Genomic DNA, 25,842 nt, shown 5'->3' with positions numbered 1-25,842 from the left:
TGAGACTTGATGATATATGATTTTTGAGTGACCTGCCATTTATTAGACTTTATCTGCCCATGAAATCTATTTCCAATTCAGACCATATCTGCTTCGGGATTGCTTGCCAGAAATCTATTCCCAAGATTCTCCTTATTTCAGTGAAATATCTCTGGCTCAGCACCTTTCCCACGGCGGCTGATCTAATCGGGGCTGGATCACTTATCGCTTCTCATTTCCTTTGGCAGGACTGTCAAACTAGAAGTGCATCTCGGGGACACTCAGAAGCACTAGGTGACGCACCTCCTTCTCCCTTTCCTATATGGCAGAAGGTAGGGAGAGGTGAACTCCCCAAACCAGAGCCCTGCTCTAGGGTCTAAGCAGAAACAGGACCACCTTTGTGGTTAGACTAACAGAAGTTGTCTCCTTGCCTCCCTCTCTGCCAGGAGCTGTCATGGAAGTGCCACATAGAACCCTGTTCGATGACCCCGAGCAATTAGGACTCATTTGCATGGCATGGAAGGCCAAGCGGGGGCCCCGAGGCTTTTTCAGCTCTCCCTTCTTCCCTGACTTCTCTGTAGACAGGTGCATACTTCTGGCTATGGCAAGGGCCAGCTGGCAGGAGGACTCTAACTTGTCATCACAGAAATAAAATTTGTCACCTCTGTGTTCCCAACCTCTGTTCTTTCATGTTTAACCAGCACTCTGCATCTTTATAAACATGTCAGGGTTCTATTTTTATTTCCTAATTAATTCAGAAAAGGAGCAGAAGACATTGCTAATGATAGGAAAGGGGAAGATGACAAAGGTAGGACGAAGGGTGGCTTTTATTTTTCAGTTGAATGAGGCAGTTGAATGAATATGTGGCATCCAGCAATTAGAAAAATTACTTAGGGCCAGCCAGTGCCTGGGTGATTCTTGGGCTGCCCTGAAACTGGTCAGAATTTATTCCTATGAGCATGTCTAAACTTATCAACTTCAGTGGCCAGCTTTTCTTCTTATACTAATAGACAGCGAGACTTCATTTTCCCAAACACAAGGGAGAATACAAATTTCCACATATATTAATTTTTTAATTATTTGAAATGTGGTGTTTTAGCACTGCTTCTAAAGTTATATTCTCTGAGTACATTAAACCTAATTTAACCTTTGACTTGATTTAAAATCATCTTTATAAACATCTAGAACTGTATGATCTGTATACTTTAGTGATTCCAGAATCTTAACAATCTCAAGGGTGTAGTCTTTTAATTAAATGAGCTTTTCCTCCATTCCATTGTTACTGAAAGGCTAAAATAATAGATATGGAGTAATGGAAAGAGTTCTAAACTTGGAATCAAAACTCTACTTCTAATTTAAGTTTAATCATTAATTCACTGTGTGACCTTTAGCAAGTCTCTGAACATCTCTGAGCGTTTATTTCTTCATCTATAAAAATGAAGAATTGGACCATAAGACTCCTGAGGTTGCTGACGTTTCTAAAATTCTATAATTTTATGATCAAGGACCATGCTACTTAGTAATACCACATATCTGAAGGGCTTTTGAGGTGTTTCTTAACGATATGGCTCCAAACTACCATCATTGTGTTGGCTTTGAAGCTTTCCTATATTTCATGGGTAGGCAAACCATAGCCAAACCATAGCCAAATCGGGCTTACCACCTGTTTTTTGTAAATAAAGTTTTGTTGGCACAGAGCCACACTCATTTGTTTAGGTATTGTCTGTGGCTGCTTTTGAGCTACAGTGGTAGAGTTGAGTAGTTGCAACAGAGGTGGTGTGGTACGTGATGTCTAAAATATTTACTTTCTGATCTTTATATAAAAAGTTCACCAACTTTTATTCTTTTTTCATTCTCGGTCTGTCACTTTTCTTTTCTTTTTTTTGTGAGACAGAGTCTCACTCTCCTGCCCAGGCTGGAGTATAGTGACACAATCTCAGCTCACTGCAACCTCCACCTCCCAGGTTCAAGCAATTCTCCTGCTTCAGCCTCCTGAGTAGCTGGGACTACAGGTGCCTGCCACCACACTTGGCTAATTTTTGTATATTTAGTAGAGGTGGGATTTCACCATGTTGGCCAGGCTGGTCTCAAACTCCTGACCTCAAATGATCCACCCATCTTGGCTTCCCAAAGGGCTGGGATTACAGGCGTGAGCCACCATGCCAGGCCAGTCTATCACCTTTCATTTCAATCACTCTCTCTCCCTCCAAGAATTTGTTTTAATTTACTACCTCTACCTGTCTAGGGGTTAAGAAGCCAGACTGCAAGCCTGATTAGAATTAGGTTCAAAGTAAGAGTCTGTAGGTTTTGAACAAAAGTTTGAGGGGACAGTCTTTGGGTGCAGTGCTGAGTACAGTGCATGGGCTTTTAGCTACTTAGCATTCCTTTCTTATTTAAATGTCTGGTCATTCTGGATAGTTATAGTTAAAATTTCAACAAAGTTTGAAATGTCTAGAAATGGTTACTTTTATTTGCTGACAGTGGTTACGGATTTGCTGTAAAATCCACTTGCTACATGTGGCATCACTACCGTGGTTAGTCTGAAGGCAAAGGTAGACAACTGAACTTGAGGTCCAAAGACCTGGGTTTAGATCAGGGGTATCCAATCTTTTGGCTTCCCTGAGCCACATTTGAAGAAGAATTGTCTTGGGCTACACATAAAATACACTAACAGTAATGATAGCTAATGAGCTAAAACAAAATAAATTGCAAAAAACTCATAATGTGTCAAGAAAGTTTACAAATTTGTGTTGGGCTGCATTCAAAGCTGTCCTGAGCCGCATGCCATTGGCAGGCCGTGGGTTGGACAAGCTTGGTTTTCTATCTTACTCAGCTATTCCATGGCTTTATGGCCTTAGCAATCCAATCGCTTCATCTTCCCCTGTTTTTTCATCTGTAAAATGGGAGAGCTTCTTAATGCATCATGGGGTTTGCTGCAAAGGACACCATGTTTTCAGCTCCAGCCTTCAACTGCCCTCCACACTGCTTGGGTGGAGCAGCTGTGAAACTGATATGCCAAATTATAGAACTTGAAATGGGCCACAAGCAATGGTGTGCAAGATTACCATGCCTTAAAAATTACCAAGTGTACTGGCCGGGTGCAGTGGCTCACGCCTGTAATCCCAGCACTTTGGGAGGCTGAGGCAGGCGGATCACGAGGTCAGGAGATTGAGACCATCCTGGCTAACATAGTGAAACCTTATCTCTACTAAAAATACAAAAAATTAGCCGGGCGTGGTAGCATGCACCTGTATTTCCAGCTACTCGGAGGCTGAGGCAGGAGACTCGCTTGAACCTGGGAGGTGGAGATTGCAGTGAGCCGAGATTGCGCCACTGGACTCCAGCCTGAGTGACAGAGTGAGACTCCGTCTCAAAAAAAAAAAAAAAAAATTACCAAGTGACTCCACGTGTTTTCTGTCTTCCCTGCGTCCAGGTGAGTAAGCAAGCCTTGCCGGAGCTCTGCACTGGACTCAGCTCTTGAGAAAGTTAAATTGAGTTTCCTTTTAGGCCCTTGTTCCTTGTGGATAGCTCCCTGGGTGGCAAGAGGAGTCAGGGTGATGGCCAAGAGCAATACCTGATGGGTCCCCATCAGGTATGGATGATGGTGCCCTTTGGCAGGCACGGATCTGAGGACATAGATGTATAGATGTTGTATAGATGACTCCTCTCACTCTGGTCTGTAAGTCCCTTAAAGGCAGCGACTAGTTTTTCATTTTAGCTGTTATTCTTCATTGCCTAGGACAATGTCTAGCCTCAACAAATATATGTTGGATTGATTTGTCATGATCAAGATTTTCTGGTGGCATGAAGGTTCTTTGAGGTTGATTATCTATGTCAGTGGTGTGTCCAGGTAGACCTCTAAAGTAGCCATACATTTTAAGTTGGTTCAGTATACAGTGCTCAGTGTGATCACACAGCCACCTCATGGAGGAAGCAGCATTTCCTTTAGGAGGTGGAAATAGAAGGCAGGCCACAGCTGCAGCTCAGCAGACCTGGGCTGAAATCTTACTGGGAGGACTTGTTATAGCCCGCTGCTCACCTAAGATCACCATGACTTTCCACTACCTACGTATTAAATACTTTCCCTGACTCTTAGATGGGCACCCACCCCCACCCTCCATGCACTTTGCCCTTCTGCTGTCAGTGGGTAATCTGGGTAGGATAGTGGAAATGGCACCATATTTTTTGTTTGTTTGTTTGTTTTTGAGACGGAGTCTCGCTCTGTCACCCAGGCTGGAGTGCAGTGGTGCAATCTCAGCTCACTGCAATCTCCACCTCCCGGGTTCAAGCGATTCTCCTGCCTCAGCCTCCAGAGTAGCTGGGACTACAGGCGCCTGCCACCACGCCCGGCTAATATTTTTGTATTTTTAGTAGAGATGGGGTTTCACCGTGTTAGCCGGGATGGTCTCGATCTCCTGACCTCGTGATCCGCCCGCCTCGGCCTCCCAAAGTGCTGGGATTACAGGCTTGAGCCACCACGCCTGGCCAATGGTGCCTTTTAAACGTAATCATAACTCAACTTGAAGTTTATCTAAGAAAGGGCCAAACCATCCATGATCCAAACCATGTGTAAATGCATTTAGGAGCGTCCTCCTGTTACATAGACTTTTTTGGGAAATAAATAAGCATTTTATTTATTCATTGTGAAAAATACTGAATTTCTCATTTGTGCCAAACATTATGCTAGTTGTTGGGTTATGGAGTAAGAAGGCCAGAGGGGGTCCTTGTCAGCAAGGAATTTCTGTATAATTAGCAAGTAAACAGACAAGTGGAACAATTGCAAATTGTGATAAGAAGCAAGAAAGGACACAAATGTTAGGGGCCAGCCCTGAGGAGCTGACATTTACAAAGAGTCCTAAAAATCCCGAAGGAGTTCACTGTGCACGTGGTGGAAAGGGCTTCCATGCTGAGGGCAGAGCCTGTGCAAAGACCCCGGGGCTGGTGGAGGGAGCGACTTTGAGGGAGAGTGTGGCATGGATGTGCGGGGAGGCTGTTGGGGCAGGGAGGAGGTTAGGTTTATTCTAGCTCTCATGGGAAACCATCGGCCAGTTTCAAGCATGAGAGTGGCATGGTCAGGTTTCTATTCAGAGCATCCCTTCTGCTGTTTCATGCAGGATGGTTCATAGGTGGGCAGCAGTGCAGTCACAGAGACCAGGTGAGTGAAGTCCCTGGACTAAAGTGAAGTACAGAAGTGGTGAAGATGTAGAGAACTTTCTAGTGGATTAGAATGGAAGCGGGGAGGGAAACAAAGGTCCTCAGATGCTGACATTTAGGAGGTGACAATTACTAAGATGAGAGAAATTTGTGGGGGCAGCGAGAGGATAGGTTTTAGGGGAGGATAGGTTTTGGGGAGAAGTCTCTAGTTCTCTTTGAAATCAACAAGATTTGGCCAGGCGCGATGGCTCATGCCTGTAATCCTAGCATTTTGGGAGGCCGAGGCAGGTGGATCACGAGGTCAGGAGATCGAGACCATCCTGGCTAACACGGTGAAACCCTGTCTCTACTAATGTACAAAAAATTAGCCAGGCGTGGTGGCGGGCGCCTGTAGTCCTAGCTACTCGGGAGGCTGAGGCAGGAGAATGGCGTGAACCCGGGAGGCAGAGCTTGCAGTGACCCAAGATCACGCCACTGCACTCCAGCCTGGGCGACAGAATGAGACTCTGTCTAAAAAAAATAATAATAATCAACGAGATTTGTTTGGTGGCACAAAACACCTTTGAAGCTTTGAAGCTAATAGGTAACTGTAACCTTCCTTGTCCTTGCCACTCATTAATTGTATCATGTGCCAATAAATAATCTTCCCTTAGGACCACTTTGTACCTAGTACAGTCTTGCCTTAGCACCACTTTGTACCTAGTACAGTCTTCCCTTAGCCCCACTTTGTACCTAGTACAGTCTTGCCTTAGTGCCAATTTGTACCTAGTACAGTCTTCCCTTAGTGCCACTTTGTACCTAGTACAGTCTTGCCTTAGTGCCACTTTGTACCTAGTAGTCTTACCTTAGTACCACTTTGTACCTAGTACAATATTCCCTTAGTACACCACTTTGTACCTAGTACAGTCTTCCCTTAGTATCGCTTTGTACCTTTTACAGTCTTGCCTTAGTACCACTTTGTACCTGGGTTTATACCCCATCCTACCCTCAGAAGTGAGCACTATCTGCTTGCAGTAGATGCTCAAGAAAGAATTGTTGCTGACTTGTCTGCACCAAACATTTCCAGCTTATTCAGAGCTCGACTCTAAAGCAGGGAAAAAGGAACTGGTTAAAGGGGAAGAGAGGCAGATGAAGGGTTGGGGGTTTTGTGGTGTTGATGATGAAATAGGTATTTTTCTAAAAAGAGATTTTAGCTGAATGATGAGGAAAAGATGAAAGAGTAGTTTTGGGGAACACACCTGGATGTCTGGTCCTTGTGCCACCATTATTAGCTATATACTTGTAGCCTTGGGTCAGTTGGCTAGAGGTCACAGATGCACACCTGTCTTTTCTTTCTCTTTCCATTTTTCCTCCTTTTCTCTTCCCCACTCTCGTATTCCCACCGTAGAGGAAAAAAGGCAAGGGAGGAGGAGGAAGAGGGGAGAAGGAGGGGGTAGGGGAAGGAGGGTAAGGAAGAGGAGGAGGGGGTGGGAGTAAGAGGAGGTGGAGGAGGAGGAAGAGGAGGGAATGGTAAAGCCACAGGCTTGACCCAGGGGTCCTAGGGGCAGGAGAATATGTAGCTGCTATGACACACAAACGTGAATGAGTCTAGAATAATCTCATTTCCCGAAAACCAACACGATGAACATAATTTTCACTTCCCAGTTTCCGTGTCCCGGGAAGATTGAAGCCAGTGATGGCAGTACCACTTATTAACCTAAAGTGCATTTCCGTGATATGTCCCATGTCCTGAGCTAGTAATTTTTGACAAAGCACAATAAAGCAAGCGTCTTGTGATTTTAAAAGCTAAGCATTTGCTGCATTTTTTTAAAAAAAATTAAGTTATTTCTTCCCTGTAGGAAAGTAAAGAAATCCGTGATAAAATAATAATTAAATGCTGACAATGCTAAATTTCTACCCAGCGTGAGCTGGCAGCAGTTTTATACCAAAACATTAGGTCATTTGAAGAAAAAAAAAAAATCTGATTAAATACCTCTGTAGGCTTTTCTGATTAGCCGTTCTTAAAAGAGTCAGTGACAGTAATGAAAGGGTGTCATTTGACAGCCGCAATTTACTTTTGAAAAAAAGGTAAAATAGTACAGTGTGTATGGGTGAGGTTTTTACAGGAATTTCTTGTTGGTCTTTACTCATGGGATTTGTTTTACTAATCATCAGTTTCTAGCAGTTCCGAGGAGCCCACGGGCCAGGAATTGTGTGAGATGAAAAGTAAGTGATATTCTGGGGCGAGAGTCACAGGGACAGCTTAACTGCCAGGATTTCTTTTCTTTCTTTTACCCCTTCTCCACACAGCAGGTTTTATATTTCCGGGGTGAAATGACCTTGACACGAGGAGGTTACAGAAATAAAATGTAGTTGCAGAGATTCTCCTTGCATCCCTCGTATTAATTTTCTGCGTTTGGCAGCTCCCAGCGTCTCTCTGTATTAAGTTGCTGTGGCATGAGGGCTGCAGGCCAGATTTGACGTGAAGATGGAACGATTATGTGGCATATGGCAAATGCAACCACCACCACTAATTACTCTTTCTTTCCACTTTCTCCTTGACTTCTACTTGTGGGCATAGGATTCTGGAGTTTGAAAGTGGTTTCCTTCTTTTCATCTCCCCTTCCGTAGATATGAGACCAAATGCCTATTTTGGCTATGATGTGATAGAATCCTAGAGGTTTAAAGCTAAAAATGGCCTTAGGCCTCGTCCAGCCCAAACACTTCATGTCAAAGATGAGGACGGCAGGCCCAGAGAGCTTCACCTGGGCAGGGGTTGCAGAAGGGAGCCTGGAACTCGATCATGTCTCCCAGGTCCTGGGTGAGTCTGTGTTTTTCCTTTTCTGTCCTACCTCTTAAAAGTGGACATGAAGCCAGTGGATTCGTTTCTCTGGGTTGCCATAACAAAAGTGCCACCAACTGTGTGGGAAAGCAACAGAAACTTATTCCCTCACAAGTTCTGGAAGCAAGAAGTCAAAATCAAGGTGTTGGCAGGGCTGTGCAGCCCGAAGGCTCCAGGAGGGGATCTGTTCCATGCCCTTCTCTTGGCTTCTGGTGTTGCTGGCAATTCTGGGCGTTCCTTGGCCTGGGGTAGCATAACCCCAGTCTCTGCCTCCATCATCACGGGGTGTTCTCCTTGTGTCTCTCTGTTGGTATCTCTTCTCCTCTTTTTTTAATTTTTTTATTTTTTTTAATTTTTGAGACGAGCTCTCCTCTGTCGCCCAGCTGGAGTGCAGTGGTGCGATCTTGGCTCACTGCAACCTCCGCCTGCTGGGTTCAAGGAATCCTCCTGCCTCAGCCTCTTGAGTAGCTGAGATTACGAGAGTGCACCACGATGCCCAGCTAATTTTGAACTTTTAGTAGAGACGGGAGTCTTGTCATGATGGCCAGGCTGGTCTCGAACTCCTGACCTCGGGTGACCCACCCGTCAAGGCCTCCTAAAGTATTGGGATTACAGGCGTGAGCCATTGCCATCTTCTTTTTTTATGAGGACATCGTCATTATTGGATTTAGGGCCCACCTTATTCCAGGATGACCTCATCTTAACTAATTGCAGCTGCAAGATCCTGTTTCCAAAATAAGGTCACATTCTGAGGTTCCGAGAGTTAAGACTTCCAACAGATCTTTTTAGGGGAATACAATTCAGTGCATACCAGGTGAGGTCGGGTAAGGTTTTTCCATGGAGGGTTTTTGGAGACTTTAAACTGCAGTGAATCATTACCATCTTCAACTGTACTTTCAGAGCTTGCTCTGTCTTTATGCTTTTCCTGTCAAGTGAGGAACCTGAGTCGCGTCCATGTATTATTAACGATGATGATATGTAGCTTTCACTTTTAGCACAGAAGGAGAGCATGTGAGTCAATTTGAGGATTAGCCATAAAAAACAAAAGTGAAGTTAGAAAGAATTCACAGACGAGATTTGAGTTGCGGACATTTATTTGTAGAGATTCTCTGGGTTCTACCAAAAGCATTAAAGCTCTTCAATTTGGAGGGTTGATTCTATTTATTTTTATATATATTCTATAATTATAATTTGGATTATTCTATATTATTGATTCTATATTTAGCAATCACAATGATCTTTTCTCCTTAACTGTTATTTTTTCACTATCCCCTCACTTAAAATTCACCTTCTGGGCCAGGCACGGTGGCTCATGCCTGTAATCCTAGCACTTTGGGAGGCTGAGGCAGGTGGATTACTTGAGGTCAGGAGTTCGAAACCAGCCTGGCCAACATGGTGAAACCTCATCTCTACTAAAAAAATACAAAAAATTTAACTGGATGTGGTGGCGGGCGCCTGTAATCCCAGCTATTTGGGAGACTGAGGCAGGAGAATTGCTTGAACCCGGGAGGCGGAGTTTGCAGTGAGCCAAGATTGAGCCACTGTACTCCAGTCTGGGGGATAGAGTGAGACTCTGTCTCAAAAAAAAAAAAAAAAAAAAAAAAAAAAAAAAAAAAAAACCTTCTGGAAAGCTTTACCATGTTAATTTCTCCCATCCTATCATGCTGGGCAAAATCTGCAATGGCACGCCATCTCCTGCTGTCAATATCTCCTGCAATTGCCCCCTTTGACCCTCCCTCAAACAAACAGATCTGTTTTCTGATGCCCAAATGTCCCTCATACCTGCCCCTTCCATACTTTGCTCTGGCTCCTCTTGCTCTCTCAAGTGGCATCCTCTCCCCTTTCTGCCCATCTGAACACACCTACTCCTCAAAGCCTTGCATGCATCACCCTTCTTTGTGGATGCAGCCCAGACAACCCAAACAGGAAGTGATCTCCTCCTGAGTGAAGGTCTATAGAATTCTCTGTCTGCATCTTGTTTGGCTGTCATAGGTCTGCCTTTTAGTGCCATCTATAGAAGTGGATTAGCAGCCACAAGACCTGTCTTCCATCATGGTTCTGCCATTGCCATTCTGTATGGCTGTGGGACACTTGGGATACTGTCTGCCTCACTGCGGTTCTGAGAATCAGATGAGATAGAATATCATATTTATTTGCAACTCATCTATGAGAAGTACTATCCAAATATTTGTTACTTAATGTGCCTTTATGTACTCACCTGTAAAATGGGACAGTACTTGGTGAGGATTAATTTAATAAAGCACATAAGACAGTCCTGGCTTATAGAAAGTCATCAATAATAGTTAGCTGTCATCGTTGTGACATCTGCGTTGTCAATGTCTTTGCAGATAGGACTGTAAGCCCCTTGAAGACAGAGGTTGTGTTTTGGCATCTCTTCCATGTACAGGATAGAACCTGATAATACTAGCTGCTTGGTCTATTTGCTGGGTAAACTGAAAGTCCCGTTCTTGTCACTGTGTGCAGTACTTAGACTCTCATTTTTCTTTCGTTTCCCAAGACATTAAAATTCTCGCTGACCACTCTTTAACCTGGAGGTTCTTAAATGAATAGAAGTAGACTCTCTGACAGCAGTGTTGATTTTGGCTCTAAACCTAAATTAGTTTGATAGGTGAATTGCTGTAGTAGCACAGATGTCATCATTCAAAAGTGGCACAAATTCATTTTCTTTTGATACCTCCTCATGAGGATGTAACCTGGGTATGTTTTGAAATGGAGTATCTTCTATTAGTTTAATTGAGCGTAGTTTTGACAGCATCAAGGTTTGTGTGATGTCCTTGTAATAACCCTTTGAAGGTCTACATGAGGCCAGAATTGTTCTACACATTGTGGGGCAGTTTCTGGTACAGTATTCTGTTCCACCATCCTGTATAGAGTAGCTGGGTAAATAACAGTGGATAGGCCGGGCACAGTGGCTCACACCTGTAATCCCAGCACTTTGGGACGCTGAGGCAGGTGGATCATTTGAGGTCAGGAGTTCAAGACCAGCCTGGCCAACATGGTGAAACCCCGTCTCTACTGAAATTACAAAAATTAGCTGGGCATGCTGGTGCATGCCTGTAATCCCAGCTACTTGGGATGCGAGACATGAGAATTGCTTGAACCTGGGAGGCGGAGGTTGCTGTGAGCCAAGATCGCACCACTGCACTCCAGCCTGGGCGACAGAGCAAGACGCTGTCTCAAAAAAACAAACAACAACAACAAAAAAGTAGATAAATAAGAAGAAGTGGAAAAACCCTGCAGACGACAACTTGGAAGTAAAATTTTAGTATGTTGCTTAAAATACTTGGTACGATCTGTGTACACATGTACCCAAATTTGCCAACTGTGTACTGTTTGATATTAGCAAAATTGTTGAATTCCTTTTGACTTTGGGTATTACTTACCTGTACATTTTTCACACCAAGTCCAAGTCTACCCATCCCTATTTTCTCTGTGGATATAAAGATAGAAATCCCTTTGGGAGCTAATATATTTCTTTTCTCTTCATATACCACTATGATGCCTAGAACGGCATGGACGCTCAAAATCTGTTGACAATTGATTTTCTTCCTAGCACATATGATTTGGGTAATTCTGTCAAGACTTAGTGATGTGGCAGCAAAATTAGTGATGTTTATTTAGGAGTAGTTTTCTGGTAAGAGGTTGAATGGGGAAATGTTAAACTCCTACTTTCTAGATACAGCTACAGGGAGAGGAGGAAGAGTCATGTTATTTTGATATGATTGTAAATTAACATAACCCCCCTGGAACTCCTTTTCCTACACACGCAGTTCCTTCCTTCAGGATCACACAACCTAAAGGTAAAGCCAGAGCAATAGTAATGTTTATAGACCATCTTTCTCATAAATGCCACTGCTCACTATTGTACATATAAGTCTTTTTCAAGTATTTTTGGAAGACCTCCCTCCTCTGCTACCGTATTTCCTTAATGTCTGCGAAACTAAGTACCCACCAGGTGTGGTGGCTCGCGCCTGTAATCCCAGCACTTTGGGAGGCCAAGGCAGGTGGATTACCTGAAGGTCAGGAGTTTGAGACCAGCCTGACCAACATGGTGAAACCCTGTCTCTGCTAAATACAAAAAGTTAGCTGGGCGTGGTGGTGCATGCCTGTAATCCCAGCTACTTGGGAGGCTGAGGCAAGAGAATTGCTTCAACCTGGGAGGTGGAGGTTGCAGTGAGCCGAGATTGCACTATTGCACTCCAGCCTGGGCAACAAGAGTGAAACTCCGTCTCTAAATAAATAAATAAACAAACAAACGAACAAAATACTGCCTTTGAAGATGTCCCGAGGCCACCGTGAGGCCTCACGCTTTTATCACGGAGGCCACCTGTTGGTGATGCCCACCAGCCACGCGTCTTCTTTTACTTCTTCTCCAGGGCTGCATGGATCTCTGTCTTCTGCTCCAGGTAGAAGCCGTTCTGTATTCCCAGTCATCTCAGCTGAGGCTTCACCGAAAGGCACCCAAACTCCCTTACCTGTTCTTGATTGCCAGTGTCCTTTCCAATTGGTCCAGGAATGAGTGTGGCAATTGCTACCTTTTTAAATAACCTGGAGCACCTCTACTGGGGCTATATCTAGAGGCCACAAAGCAGAGTTACCAAAGGGAGACCTGGTTTCCAATGCCAGCTTGTTTACTGACTGGTAGATTCCTTGAGGATGTTAGTGACCTCCTCTGCAAGCCACGTGGATGTATATAAAGTGCTTATGTTAGTAACTGGCCCTGTAGTACACATTTTCTTTTGAATATCCTCAGAGATAACAAAGCCTAAATCTTTGGAAAGCAGGTAATAGTTGCTGGGTTATGTTGATGTTTGGTCTATAACGATAGGCCATTATAAAGAAATGAGACTCAGATTTGTAAATTGGCTGTGGAGTCAATTCTAAAATTAGTGACAAGATATACTACTGCTCATAAAGCCAGTCTATTCCAGGGGTAGGTGTTTGCTGTCCAGAGCTTCTGCGTCACCACTGAGTTCTATAGGTAACTTAGGGATGGGGTATGGTTCCCTATCCTTGTATCTAGGGCAGACAGTCCCTTTGAGGGGGTGGCCTCCATGTTCTCTGCTCATCCCTATATGCAGGGGCTGCACATGGCCGCAGCCTGGCCAGTCCCTTACCTGTGTTCATGGTATGGTTTTTCTCTGTGTCCCCACCCAAATCTCATGTTGAACTGTAATCCCCAGTGTCGGGGGAGGGACCTGGTGGAGGTGACTGGATCATGGGGGCAAATTTCCCTCTTGCTGTTCTCGTGATAGTGAGTGAGTTCCCACAAGATCTGGTCATTTAAAGCTGTGTAGCACTCCCCCCTTCTCTCTCTCCTGTCGCCATGTGAAGATTTTGCCTGCTTCCCCTTCACCTTCCTGCATGATTGTAAGTTTCCTGAGGCCTCCCCAGCCATGCTTCCTGTTCAGCCTGTCAAACTGTGTCAGTTAAACCTCTTTTCTTTATAAACTACCCAGTCTCAGGTAGTTCTTTATAGCAATGTGAGAATGGACTAACACATATCACTACTGGTTCATGCAAGGAAGACTAGCCTCACAGACCCTCACTGTTTTTGGAAGATCTCCTCCCCTGAAGTGTATCTGAGAGCTCGGGTGACTGCCTCTGTGTCCCCAGCTATTGCTTCCCTGTCCCAGATCTAAAGAGAATAACTTCACTCGCTCCCTGACACCCTCCACTCAGTGTTCAGAGGAGCTTTGCTTCAGCATACTGTTTTTACAAAGAAGTTCTTTCTTTATTTAAAATTTTATTTTATTTGTTACATTATTATTTTTTTTAAGACAGAATCTTGCTCTGTTGCCAGGCTGGAGTGCAGTGGCGCAATCTCGGTTCACTGAAACCTCCGCCTCCTGGGTCCAAGTGACTCTCCTGTCTCAGCCTCCCGAGTAGCTGGGACTACAGGTGCCTACCACCACACCCAGCTAATTTTTGTATTTTGAATAGAGATAGGGTTTCACCATGTTGGGCAGGATGGTCTCGATCTCCTGACCTGGTGATCTGCCTGCCTCAGCTTCCCAAAGTGCTGGGATTACAGGCGTGAGCCACCACGCCCGGCCTTATTTGCTACGTTATTTAGAGATGGAATCTTGCTCTGCTGCCGAGGCTGGAATGCAGTGGTGATCAAAGCTCACTGCAGCCACAACTTCCTGGGTCCAATAAATCCTCCCAGTTCAGCCTCCCAAGTAGCTGAAACTACAGGCACATGCCACAACATCTGGCACATTTGTGTATTTTTTGTAGAGATGGGGTTGGGGGGTGGGTGGTCTCACTATATTGCCCAGGGTGGTCTTGAACTCCTAAGCTCAAGTGATCCTCCCACTTTGGCCTCCCATAAAGTGCTGGGATTACCGGTGTGAGCCACTGAATCTGTCCTGTTCGCATAAGTTCTGCTACATCATGTTAAAAAAAAAGAGTCCTATGACTTTGTTCCACACTTTTCTTTGGCAGCTCTGTGTGTTCCAGAAAGGGCGGGCAAGAATACGAGGGGGTAAGTCAGAAGAAGTTTCATATTAAGAAGCTTAAGCATGCTCAAATGTGAGTGGGTCACACGAGATGCACTAGGCGTCTCAGTCAGCTAATAACAATCAGCTCGTGGCCCATCTGGCCCTGCTGACGCCCCGACCTTCCAGCTGTGAGCCTGTGGCAGCTGGGGCAATGGTGTACCCAACCTGCTCCTTGCTCGCCTCTGGCATGGCTGGGTCTGAGCTCCAGAACATGGCCTCTCTCCTCCCTGCACCACCTTCCCTGAGGGCTGGGGCCTGCCCAAGGCCTTGGACTCATCCTGACCTGAGGCATTGTTCAAGGAGTTTGATCCCAGAATCCTCATCACCTAGTCCAGCCTTGACCTTGAGTCTCAGTTCTTTCTGTTGACTTTCCAGACTGGTACCCAGATTCCTACCTTGTTTTTGAGCCTTAAACTGCTGTCTTGTTTCCCTGGCTGAGAACCCTGGAAACGAGGGTCCTGTGCTCAGCCATTCCCCATCCACTCAGGAGAGCCTGCTTCTTAATACCTGCCCCACAGGTGGGGTCCTGCTTGCCCCAGCAGACGGTCTGCCTGTCACCTTCGATGTCTGCACCATTGCATTCCTGGATGACCCATTTCGTGGTTCGGTCATCATGTCCAGGCCATTCTGTCTTCTGACTTCATACTATGTTTTGCCTGCACTACCACTTGTATTTTTGCTACCCTACCTTTTGTGCTTCTGGCTAAAATAGCTAACTAGCTAGACAGGAGTTGTCTGGAGAAGTACAAATGAGTCTTTAAAACCCATCCTCAGTGCCCCATCAGTAAGTACACATTGTGAATTTTTACATCTATAAGGTTACTCTATTTTAAAGTAATTTTTAAATTTTAAAGTAGTTTTGTCTGTATTTGCTTCTTTGCCTTATGTATTGGCTTAGTACCTAATTCTTTTTTTGTTTATTTGTTTGTTTTTGAGACAGAATCTCGCCCTGTTGCCTAGGCTGGAGTACAACGGCATGATCTTGACTCACTGCAACCTCCTCTTCCCTTATTCAAGTGATTCTCCTGCCTCAGCCTCCCAAGTAGCTGGGATTACAGGCACGCACCACCATGCCTGGCTAATTTTTGTATTTTTACTAGAGATGGGGTTTTGCCGTGTTGGCCAGGCTGTTCTCAAACTTCTGGCCTCAGGTGATCTACCCGCCTCAGCCTCCCAAAGTGCTGGGATTACAGTTGTGAGCCACCACGCCCCACCTTTGGTACCTCATTCTTGCATAACATGAGACCCACCTCTTCTCTGTGTGGTGTCAGAAACCTCCTTCCGATGCTTGCAACAGAATCTGTGCCTTCAGCTTCTGCCACACCCCAGCAAGCAATTCTGCTGAAGCCCCACCAATAGGCCTTGTCCACAGCTAACCAGGCGAGCGTAGTCCAGAATATGGCCCAGCTCCTGGGGCTGGCTGGCTGAAACCAGTAGTGGTGCTGGTAGGTGTCTGCAAGAGCTCCATTAGATTCCCTTGGAATGATCCCCTGTTCAAGGATTGTGCTGAACTGGCACATCTCACCACCTTATGTATGGGACAGGGGCTCCATCAGACTATAGGGCAATCTCTGAACCATCCTGACGTGTTCATGAAACCTAGAATATACTAACCCCCCAATAAGAGTGGGAATTGGGAGAAGAATTTTTCTTATCTTTCTATGGAAAGGACTAGTCTTGAGAGGAAATGAACCAATTAAAGTACTAACCAAAGGATGAAATCGGCACCTTTTGCTAAAGGTGTGAGTTCAGGTTTATGAAATACTGCTCATCATGTGTTCTGGCCACACTGGCCTTGAGGATAGTCAAGAGCTGGGTGACCATCACTGGATCCGAGCTCCAATCCCATTTGTTAATAGCACAAGAGTACTAAACCACAGTTTCGATAAATAAACTACTGCAACACTCCCTGAGTTCTTTCCCACCCAACAGGTTCCCATGTCTGTCTATACCCCAGGTGCTCAGAGGCAGCTCTGATTATGTTTTGCCTCTTTCTGTTTTTGCCCCCATCATCCACACCTTTGGCTCCCTTGCTCTGTCACCCCACAATGTAGAGCAGAATACAGCTCTTCCCATCCCTTTCCCAAATCAGCAGAGCACTTTCCACCCCACAGCCCTTCTCTGGTAGACCAGAGACCAGATTGCCAGGGAGAGGCCGGAGACGGCTTGGGAATCAATATCTTAGGTTGCACCCACGGGCATTCCTTGTAAGTAGCCAAAACGTGGCAGGCCCACATGACTTGTCACCTTTCTCTTCCTTTGGGTACATTCTTTGCCCTCCTGGGAGGCTCCTCCCTTTACCCCTTCCTAGGAGTTGGTGCATTCATTTATTTATTCATTCTCTCTCCCACATCATTCAGTATTAGAAGGCCTGTCCAAGATACCAGATCTCCAGGGGTAGGTATGCAGATAGTCCCTCCTAATTCCCCTCCACCCTCAATACCCTGCCTACCCATTGAGAATAGGTTAATACATTGATAAGGCACATAGTGAGTCTGATTCTTGTCTTTTTTTTTTTTTTTTTGAGATGGAGTTTCACTCTTGTTGCCCAGGCTAGAGTGCAATGGCATGATTTTGGCTCACTGCAACCTCCGCCTCCTGGGTTCAAGCGATTCTCCTACCTCAGCCTCCCGAGTAGCTGGGATTACAGGCATGTGCCAACACGCCCAGCTAATTTTGTATTTTTAGTAGAGACGAGGTTTCTCCATGTTGGTCAGGCTGGTCTCAAACTCCCGACCTCAGGTGATCCACCCGCCTCAGCCTCCCAAAGTGCTGGGATTCTTGGCATAAGCCATCACACCCGGCCTCTGATGCTTGTCTTTAGGCTTTGGCCCAAATGACAAAATGGGAGCAAATAAAGTTAGTATCCCTTAAATTTTGCTTGTTACATGATGAAAACTGGCCAGGAGATAGAAAGTATAAATTCATCATTAGAGAAAAAGAGAATATTTTCTTTCTAATCTTTTCTACAATCTAAGAGGCATTTTGATGTAGTACCAACACATGCACACACACACACACACCACACACCCCCCCACATACACACACACACACACACACACACACACACACAATCATGAACTAGAAGGTAAGCTTTATGAATGCTAGTCCTGGCTACAAACTTACAATGGGGTCTTTGGTCAAATCTCTTAACCATCTAAACCTTCGCTCTTTTGGCTATAAAAAAGAAATAATATTTTATGCCTCCTTACCTGGTTATTGCGATTATCAAATTAGGATGAATGAATGGGCTTAGAAAACTAGAAAGCACTGTCCAAAAGACCAGTCTAGATATTATTTCCTAGAGACTGCCTTTAATAAAGAACAGGAAGTACTAGAAAATCACCTAAGATATGAACATGCAGTTGACAGAAATATACATGGCTCTTAAGCATATAACAAGATGCTTATCCTTACTGCTAATCAGAGAAACATAAACTAGCCTTAAGAGATTGTTTTTACCGGTTCAATTAGTGAAGTTGATAATACTCTTACTTTCTATGGAGAGGACTACTGTTGAGGGAATGGCTGAGGTGAGAAGCAGAGCCTCCTCCTGTCACTGATGGCAGTATAAGTTGATACATTTCTCCACGGGAAGCAAATTGATCATATTAATTGCACCTGAAAATGCATATGTTTGGCCAAGCAGTTCCATTTCTTGATATTTATCCTACAGATGCACTTGCACTTGTACAGTGTAAGGCAGCTCTAGATATACTCATAGGGAATGATCTCTGAGGTATGTTAAGTGAAAAAAGCAGAGTGCAGAACAGTTTAACAAAAAAAAAAACACATTATTTTAACAAAAGAAAGAAATGCTAATATTTGGCTGGGTGCGGTGGCTTACGCCTGTAATCCCAGCACTTTGGGAGGCCAAGGTGGGTGGATCACTTGAGGTCAGGACTTTGAGACCAGCCCGACCAACATGGTGAAACCTAGTCTCTACTAGAAATACAAAAAAATTAGCCATGCATGGTGCTGGGTGCCTGTAATCACAGCTACTCGGGAGGCTGAGGCAGGAGAATCGCTTGAACCTGGGAGGCTAAGGTTTCAGTGAGCTGAGATCACGCCACTGCACTCCAGCCTGGGTGAAAGAACGAAACTCCGTCTCAAAAAAAAAAAAAAAAAAAAAAAAAGAAATGCTAGTATTTACATAGATTATATCTGAAATGATGCAGCAGTAGATTCAGATTTAGATAATTATTTTAGGTTTTTCTCTTTCTTTTGTTTTTGCTTTTTTAGTAGTATTTGTTGTTTCTTGTTTGTTTTTTTGCTGTTGAGAAGTAGAGTTGAGTGGCTGGCCACAGAGGTGAGAAAGTTTTCACTGCATATTCTTGATAACTTTTTGAAGTTTATACTATATCCAGATATTACCATTTTAAAAAATTGTAACAGAACAAAAGTAAATGGAAAACCAAAAGTGAACAACAACAAATATAACCAAAGCCCCAACTCTCCTTCTTCCAATAAGATAAAAATGAAAGAAAGAGGCCATGTGTGGTGGCTTATGCCTTTAATCCCAGCACTTTGGAAGACCTAGGCGGAGGATTGCTTGAGCTCAGGAGTTCGAGACCAGCCTGGGCAACGTATGAGACCTCATCTCTACAAAAAATAAAAAAATAGTAGGCCGGGTGCGGTGGCTCATGCCTATAATCGCAGAACTTTGGGAGGCCGAGGAAGGCAGATCACGAGGTCAGGAGTTCAAGACCAGCCTGGCCAACTTGGTGAAACCCTGTCTCTACTAAAAATACAAAAATTAGCCGGGTATGGTGGCGGGCACCTGTAATCCCAGCTACTCCAGAGGCTGAAGCAGGAGAATCGCTTGAACCCAGGAGGTGGAGGTTGTAGTGATACGAGATCGTGTCACTGCATTCCAGCCTGGGCGACAGAGTGGGACTCTGTCTAATAAAAAAACAAAACAAAACAAAAAAAAATGAAGAAGAAAGTCACTTTTAGTGGAATTAGTATCTTTTTTTCTTTCTACCCTCTGTCTTGCTTGACTTTCGTATGCCTTCTTGTTTGTTAGGGTAAAGCTATTTTCCTTTTACTATTTAGGCTCTGGAAAACTAACCTGTGTTGACTCCTTACAACTGCAAAAAGTGATTTTATTTTCACCGTTCTAATGAACCAAAAAGTCCTGACTGCGCTTTCCCCTTGATCTGCCAGTCTTTATTTCTGAGATCTGAGTAATCCTTGAGAAGTTGTGATCATCAAACCTAACGTAGATATTCCCTTTCCCTGACTTCCCGATGAGCGGTGGAGTTGGCTGGAAAGGCTTGTGGGGCCTGCTGCCCGGGGAATTCATCTCCGGGGTAATTAGATAGCTGTTCAAGGGGCTGAGGATCCTAACTGGGGTGTTAAACATCTTGAGATGTGACTCAAGTTCTGCCTTCCTTCTTCATTAGGAATTAAAAGTTAGTATTTGGTCATTTTTACCTCCTGAGTTTTGCTTTCTAAATCTATTTTACGCTTTTTTTGTTTTCACTTTCATGTTATTTGAGTAAAGGGCTCCTTTAGGTTCATCTTTTAACTCAATTAACCCACAAGCACTACTTTATAGTCTTTCCCTACCAGACTGTCCTCATTATGTAATTATGGGTAACTGTGTGGCTTCTTGGCTATGAAGGCCAAACGTAGCCCCCCACAGCAGAAATGATTCTTGACAATTGTCTTTTTTTTTTTTTTTTTTTTTTTGAGACAGGCTTTCTTTCTGTTGCCCAGCCTAGAATGCAGTGGTGACATCACTGCTTACTGCATTCTCAACTGCCTGGTCTCAAGTGATCCTCCCACCTCAGCCTCCCTAGTAGCTGGGACCACAGGCACAGGCCATCATGCCCAGCTAACTTTTGTATTTTTTGTAGAGACGAGGTTTCGCCATTTTGCGCAGGCTTGCCTTGAATTCCGGAGCTCAAGGGATCCTCCCGCCTTGACCTCCCAAAGTGTCTTGACAATTTTCTCATAGAGGCCCACCATAAACGCCTGCCAAATGGGGTGTTTGAGAGTCCCTTCATGTTGACCATCACTTTTTGCTTTTTGGAGACGGAGTCTCGCTCTTTCACCCAGGCTGGAGTGTTGTGGTGCGATCTTGGCTCACTGCAACCTCCACCCACTGCAGCCTCCCCCACTGTGACCTCCGTCTCCTGGGTTCAAGCGATTCTCCTGTCTCAGCCTCCCGTAGCAGGGATTACAGGCACGCACCACCATGCTCAGCTAACTTTTGTATTTTTAGTAGAGATGGGGTTTTGGCATGTTTGCCAGGCTAGTCTCAAACTCCCAACCTCAGGTGATCTGCCTGCCTCGGCCTCCCAAAGTGTTGGGATTACAGGTGTGAGCCACTGTGCCCAGCCTCCCCAACACTTTTAATTAGGAGAATTCACATAACCCATGTGGAGACAGCCTCCAGGCCCCTGCAAGGAGTTTGTTTTATTGTGTACATAGACAATTTAGAGTAAAAACCTCATTTAAACCAAGGGTTATGTTTATACTTCTATTGTGAACTAAAATCATTTGGTTGTTTGAATGGGTTCAGCTTATTTATACATTATTCTTTTGTATAAGTCAGAGATAATACACGTGACAGTGACACATATGTGAACTGCATGCTCGTATTTGCTGGTAGAGACTTGAGTTTAGCTGATATTTTCACAGAATTTTTCTGGCCCCACTTAAGTAAACAAATAGTTATATCCTTCACAAAACAACTGAACACACAATTTGGAGTGATTTTTCAGATGCTCTTTACAATGATTGGCCCAAGTCCTATCTTAACATCATGTACTATAGAAGCAACCGTACGCTTTTCTTTGAAGAAGAAAGATAAATCTCAAGGCAACAGATTTCCTTCTGTTTTCCTTCAAGTGTTTGGCTCCAATTCAGTAATTAATTTTACGGAGATCATCAGACCATGATAACAGCAGCATGTGATATTCTTACCTTTTCTTAGGTGACTAGTACTAGGTTCCTAGAATCTCTGGGTTCCCAGCTTTTGGGGGTGTTGCATGTGAATTTTTGCTGTGGCGTGAGATTAAAACAAAAACAGACCAAACAGCTCTGGGAAGCAGTTCTGATGTCTGGGATTTAGTCATGGGTGAGGCCCTAAAAATAGAGTGTACCCCTAGATGGGTATCTAGCAGAAAGGAAAGAGGAAGGGTAGGGGTGGGGGCAACCAGGCCTTCGTTCCACAAGCGTGTCATGTGTACCTGCTACATACTCGACACCATGCTGGCTGGAGACATAGTGTGCAGGGATAGAGTGGTCCACCAGATGTAAAGGACCTGCCGTGAGGGGACTACACACTCGTGCAGAAGCCCTAGAGGACTGTGTGGGGCAGCAGCTGGCACATGGCCCTCTCCTTTCCTAGCTCCTCATGGGAAAAGATACCAGCACTGTGAACTCTGTACCTTGGAGGGAGCTGAGTGCTGTGACCTTTTTTGTCGGGGGTGTGAGATGGGTTGTAGGGATCTAGTGGTGTTGGGAGGAAGGACAAGTGTTAGTAAGACAGGTTGGACCAGGGACGGGTTGAAGGGATAGTGGATGGATCAGAACCTATTCTGCTTCTAGGATTTTGGCTTTAGTCTCACAAAACTGATCTGATTGTGCAGAAGACAGGAAATCAAGGAAATTAACCCCAGAAAGTTAGACCCACAGCTCTTGAGCCCCTTAGCACAGTCGGGTGCCACACGTAAAGGATGTTGTCCTCCACCTCACCATCCTATCACTTGCTTCTTAATAAGTCAGCTCTTTTGCCTTCTGCTGCAGTGAAAACATTTCTACAATTCTTGGTAAGTAAATGGAGTCTTAAAGCTTAAACCTCTATCCCGGGCAAGGAACCAAAAGATGTCATTGTGCATAACTTCAAAGGCTGATAAGATGTTTAAGGGCTCTGCTCTCTGAAAGAGTTTCTTTCTTTTAAGGCGAGCCAGAAACATTCGTGTGTGTGTCCCACCATTATTCCAACAAGAAGTAGAAGACTGTTTCTTCCCTGCATGTCTGCAGAGGCTCTTGTTTGCCTGCCCCTACCCCACAGAAAAGAGTCTCTCGCTCTCTCCGCCTTACAATGATTGCATTGTGTTTTGGATGATGGATGTCCAGCAAGCATGGTATTAAAAGCAGTACCTTTACTTCTGGGGAAGAGTCAAAAAACAGTGGTCGCAGTTATACCATTTCTGTGTTTGCATGAAGCAGTCACCCGAGGACTCAGGAGTTCTTGATTTTTGTTTTGGATTATGACTGATGTGGTATGAGCTGGTGAAAAATAAGTGAGCTGCTTTCTCCCCATCTCTGATCATCCACTGTTGGACATCTCTTGGTGACAGGTCACACAGGTGTAGTGCAGAGTGTGCTGTTTGTCAAGGACATCTGTCTCTCTTTTTCAATTTTATCCTTGGGTGATGCAGAGTCTGTTGGTTTCTCTCTGTCACTGGCAGACAATTTGGCCCAGCAGACACCCTCAACCTATGAAAGAATGAGTGGAAGATTTTTCAGTAGATTGTCCAGGAAATGGGGAAGGGCTGGCAGTGCTACTGGAAGTGTTTGCTGTGCACTGTACATTATTTCACGCAGAATGTCTTCCAGCTATAACAGGTTTTTTATACATTTTGATTTGGAAAATGAAGGCCTGCCCTGTCAAGTCTAGGAGGATAAGGCCTCAGAATGGAAGGGGGTGAGGTCCACGTAAGGATTCATTTACCCCAGAGATGAGTGGCGGAACATGGATGTTTTGATGGCCAAAGACCACAGAGCTTCCTTTGTGTCTCATAGCATGGTGTTTGGAGCTCATGGGTGCTCAGTCAGTGCCTGCCAGCTGCATGATAAAGGTGTAATTTAGAGTACTGGTGTTTGCTTGTAGTTCTCCTGTTCTTCATCTGAATTCTTGGCCTGGAGGATGGAGGCAAAACTCTCTAGTCCTGCTTGTGATGCCGTCATGCATTACCATGGCTCACAGGCATCACGCTGAAGGAGCATTAGCCGGCCTGCCAGAAAGAAATGTAATGTGAATGAAGACTTGGGAACCTCACAGTCTGAAGCTCCCATTCTCGCATTCCAGGCTGATGCCCTCAGGCAGACTGGAGATAGCTTAATACAAGCATATTTGTAACACTCTGGCTCCATCCAGATCAAAGGGCAGGGAGCTCGCTTGGGTTGCAGCCTCCAAGATGAAAACTGGACCCTGAAGTGAGCCTGTGCGACTTGGCCATGCCTTGAATCTGAAAAGAAATACCAATTCTGTTATGGATGTTTGAACCATCGGATGGAAACGTTGAAGTCTCTTTGCCAATAATAAATTGGATTCAATTCCTCCCTCACCCTGCCCCCATCTTGGACTAGTATAAGATTTGGGGTTTGTTCTAAAGTGGTGCTTCTGTTTTGGGGGATATTGGGGAGTAGGAAGTGAGCTCACACAAGCCACTAGATGCTGGAGTGCCTGGGGCCAGAGAGGGCTCTGCTCAGAGGATGCGTCTTTCTGGATGTTTCGAATGTCATTGTAATTGGGATTGTTGAAGGCTAAGAGGAGCCTTGCTTTCTTTTCTCAAATAGACCATGGACAGGCGTTGGTGTTTTTGTTGCCTAAATTAGCTTTTAACAGATTCTTCAATTCCATGGATTAGTTAACATTTCAAAAGAAAATGTTCTTTTTTTTTTTTTTTACAAATAAGGACTTTAAAAATTACCATTTGTTATCACTATAATTTCATAAAACAAAAGGCCTTTCAAACAACACATGAGTAAGAATTTAATTTCAGAATAAAGAGCATTTAAAAATATAATACATTTAACATTATAAATTTCTTTTTTTTTTTTTTTTAGATGGAGTCTCACTCTTGTCACCGAGGCTGGAGTGCAGTGGCATGATCTCAGCTCACTACAACCTCCGCCTCCCAGGTTCAAGCAATTCTCCTGTCTCAGCCTCCCGAGTAGCTGGGATTACAGGCGCCCGCCACTATGCCTGGCTAATTTTTGTATTTTCAGTAGAGACAGGGTTTCACCATATTGATCAAGCTGGTCTCGAACTCCTGACCTCAGGTGATCCACCTGCCTTGGCCTCCAAAAGTGCTGGGATTACAGGCGTGAGCCACCGCGCCCGGCACATTATAAAAAATTTAATACCTTGTTCTGATATTTCTCATTTTGAAAACTTTGTCACTGACCAGTGTTGGCTGTGAGCAGGTATTTGAAAACAATTGTGTTAGGCTACCTAGATCTTGTAATATATAGGCATATATACATACATACATATATATAAATTGAAAAGAAAAATCATCATTATTATGGTAATAGCTTACATTTACATTAAGGTTCTAATTATAGAATACTTTTACATACATTATCCCATACGATTAGTTAGCGTATGCCTTTGAAACATAAATTAGTCTTAATAGTAAGCTAAATGGAATTAAGAATAGAAGTCTAGTGTTTAAGTAAATTGTTGGTGTCCTAGAGTCAAATATGAATAATTTTTAAATTATCTACTGCTTTGATTTTTCCGTCTCTGTTACCCTGCTATATTAGCAAGAGTAAATAAATAATGCTGTGATAGGTGCACATCTTTATAACCGTATATGTAGCCTAGCCGCATACATGCATATATTCTGACAAACATAAATATACATGTGAGGAATAATTAGGAAATGATATAAAATACTGTCTGAGAAAATCTTGGAAATATGTAGGGCAGAGATTAAGGGTGGGAGGGAGAGAAAGCGCAGGCAGGAGTAAGCAAGTGAAAGGTAATTTTTACTCTAAGTGAATGGGGTGTTTCTTGTCCCAAAGCTGTGTTTAAAAACACATATATATTTTTTATTTCAACTCAAGTGTTCTATCATGAATAATTGAACAGAGGTGTGTCCAGTGTTGAATGCTGTCTTTGAACATGAGAAAGTATTTTCCCTTTGCCAGTTCCCCCTTCCACCTCCTACTTTCTCTCCTAGGGTTAGAGATTGGCTTCCTGAGATTTCCTAGAGGAGATAACTAGCTTCAGAATTCTGGGTTGCAAGGGTTTCTGTGAAGCAAAATCTCCTGGCAAATTGCTAAATCACCAGCTTTATTTTGAAGACCCTCAACTAAGCTAGAACTTCAGTTAGGCATTATTTAAATAATCAGTTAATTCAGGCAGTGATCAGCCTTGGTGCTGGGCAGTGGGGATACAATGGAGGGTAAGATAGAAATAGTATCTACCTGTGGGAGCTCACAGTCTGTTGAGATGGGCAAACTAGGAGGTAACAAATAATTGGTTACAAATGATAATTTCTAGATAGGAAACAAATGGGATGCTATTATCACTAAATCTGAAAGAAGCAATGTGGGATACTCATCAGGCAATGTGAAAATTCTAGTGGGAATCAACAATTAACAATTGCTTGAGGT

At 44.1% G+C, this 25,842-nt stretch overlaps 1 protein-coding gene across 10 annotated transcripts in view; it reads left to right on the top strand.

Annotated features, from left to right (window-relative positions):
- The window catches only part of FOXN3 (forkhead box N3), a 462,140-nt gene that overhangs the window by 45,761 nt on the left and 390,537 nt on the right, over positions 1 to 25,842 (top strand). The window contains exon 2 of one of the 10 annotated variants that reach the window (XM_063651978.1): positions 14,423 to 14,462. The exons of the other annotated variants lie outside the window; for them this stretch is intronic. The gene's annotated coding sequence lies outside the window, so the exon portion shown is untranslated. The remainder of the gene's footprint in view (positions 1 to 14,422; positions 14,463 to 25,842) is intronic. 10 annotated transcript variants of the gene reach the window in all.

The sequence above is a fragment of the Pongo pygmaeus genome, chromosome 15 (genome assembly GCF_028885625.2).
Source record: "Pongo pygmaeus isolate AG05252 chromosome 15, NHGRI_mPonPyg2-v2.0_pri, whole genome shotgun sequence".
Classification (NCBI taxonomy): Eukaryota; Metazoa; Chordata; class Mammalia; order Primates; family Hominidae; genus Pongo; species Pongo pygmaeus.
Note: the sequence above shows the minus strand (reverse complement) of the source record. Positions and strands in the feature narration are given on the sequence as shown.